This window comes from Colossoma macropomum, unplaced genomic scaffold, assembly GCF_904425465.1.
Source record: "Colossoma macropomum unplaced genomic scaffold, Colossoma_macropomum, whole genome shotgun sequence".
In the NCBI taxonomy this organism is placed as follows: domain Eukaryota; kingdom Metazoa; phylum Chordata; class Actinopteri; order Characiformes; family Serrasalmidae; genus Colossoma; species Colossoma macropomum.
This window is the reverse complement of record NW_023494803.1, coordinates 24654765-24656963: the sequence shown is the minus strand read 5'-3', so window position 1 is coordinate 24656963 and position 2199 is coordinate 24654765. Positions and strand designations below refer to the sequence as shown.

The following is a 2199-nucleotide window of genomic DNA, read 5'->3' as shown; positions in this document are numbered from 1 at the left end:
TAATAAACCTGGGATTTTAAGGGGTTAATAAATCCATGCAATAGCTGCCCAGCAAGAAGTCAGGAACTTAACCTGTGTTCTTCTGACTGTTCTCCTCTAATTGACATTTTAGTAACTTTATTGAAAAAGATTTTTTTGCTAAGTATTCTAACATTAGATAATGTTTTACTAGCAAAAACGTATTTGCTTCCTAGATAAATGGTTTTCATTTTCTTGTCTGCCTAAGACCTTTACACAGTACTGTCTGAGAAAGGATAGAGAGAGAGAGAGAGAGAGAGGTTTGTGTATATGTGTAAGTCTGTGTGTGTTGGGGGGGGTTATATTTTGGAGACTGATAGAGGGTCTGCGAGTGTGAGTGCCAGAGTGTCACTCAAAACAAAGTGGGGTTTGGACAGGGCACAAACAAGGAATGCTCAACCCACATGGGGGCTCGTCCTCAGCTCACACGCTTTTCACACTGGATGGAGGGTTAATTATATCACATAATTAAAAGCACGATGGTGTGGCTCTGTGTGTGTGTGTGTGGTGTGTGTATGCATGTGTGTGAATTTAAAATGTGAGACCGCCGTGAGGGAAACAGATGATGTTGATTAGCTACATCTTTTTATGTGTTTTAATAGAATAAATAAAATAACAATAATAATTAAGCTCAGCTTTTTTTACAACAGCTTTATAGCACGTTTGCAGTTATTCTCACAGCCAGCTCCTTTACTAATGCACACCTCCAGAGCTTACAGCACATTTCTTTTCCTATCTTGAGCCAATATGTTACAATTCCACATGTTATTCAAAAACAATGACAATAAAAAGAAATTAATGACAACTTCCGTACATGTTTCTCAATATTGGGGCACAGATGGAAGGATAAAATCTCTTTACTTCAGCATGTTCATGACTCTGGTGCTAAAAAAAACATCTTAGCCCACAAACCTCTAAAGGAGATAAAGGTAATTAGCATACTGTGTATGGCTTTATAGACCTAAATGTTTAAATGTGTCGCTGCATGTATGTCTAAAGAACACACATACTGTACACATACACACCTCTACCTCTAAGGTTGAACCAAAGAAAGAAAATATGACCACAAACATAAATAGCCATTTCTTGTGCACACTTGGTGAATTTATTATGGGGATTTCACACAAAATCTCACAATGTAACATTTCTTAAACGTGATCTCAGGGCCTCGAACACTACAATTCAAATCCAGGGGTTTAGCAAATATGCCTGAACAAATCCAGCCCTCTGAGCTCCTGTGCCTTTGAACTCAGAGAGAAGGGTGATCTCCACACTGCAGGGCAGGTTCTACCACACACGCACTCAGCACAGCAGCACGGACAGCACTGAGAGAGAGAAGGAGGGTCAGAGGCTCACAGATCATAATAATAATAATAATAATAATAATGATAATAATAATAATAATAATAATAATAAAAATAAATAATAGTTATTATTATTTTATTAATATTGTTGGTGGTGGAGTAATAATATGATATAAAATTATTATAATAAAAATGATAGTACTGTGCAAAGAAAGAAAGAAGCCAGAAATCATTTATTTAGTTTTCATCTATTAAATACAATTTATTTGCGTATCAGAAGAAAAGCAGAAATCCATATTATTATAATGAAAGAAGTAAATTCACTGGGTGGACATTTGGATGTCTTGACACCTCATCTATGTTCCCTCACAGAGAGAGAGAGGGAGAGAGAGAGGGAGAGAGAGAGAGAGTGTGTGTGCTGTCCTTGTATGTAGAGTGAAGGGCTCACTTTACCTCCTCACGCTGCTGATATGAAGTGTGGACTGTGTTTTAATTGAATCCGGTTGTTTGTCACTTGGCTCCTGTGCAAACAGCAGACAAACAATTACTGCAGTGATTAATAAATGCTGCATATTAGCAATGCAGCACCCGCTCAGCCTGCACACTCCTATTTCTACTTCCCTTATAGGACACACAGTGACCTGCAGCCCACCCACCGCCCCATTCTCCCTTTAAAAAACTGGATGGAAAAAGACTTTTTCATTGTCTTTGAGAGGAAAGTAGAGAAGTTGTGATTAAAACGTTCAGTGAGGCAGTTAGTAAAATGCCATGTCCTCCTGTAGATGTATTAATATTGATTTTGACCAGTGGCATTAAAATCTATATAAATAAATAAACATACACTTGTGTGTCTATTTATTTACAATAAAAAAATACT

At 37.3% G+C, this 2199-nt stretch overlaps 1 long non-coding RNA gene across 1 annotated transcript in view; it reads right to left on the bottom strand.

Moving 5' to 3' along the window:
- Nucleotides 1-1090: 1090 nt before the first annotated feature.
- Nucleotides 1091-2199, bottom strand: part of LOC118823977 — a 4363-nt gene continuing 3254 nt past the window's right edge. Inside the window, exons 3-4 of the long non-coding RNA XR_005008563.1 lie at nucleotides 1776-1843; nucleotides 1091-1343 (exon numbers count right to left, since the gene is read on the bottom strand). This is a non-coding gene — a long non-coding RNA (uncharacterized LOC118823977). The remainder of the gene's footprint in view (nucleotides 1344-1775; nucleotides 1844-2199) is intronic.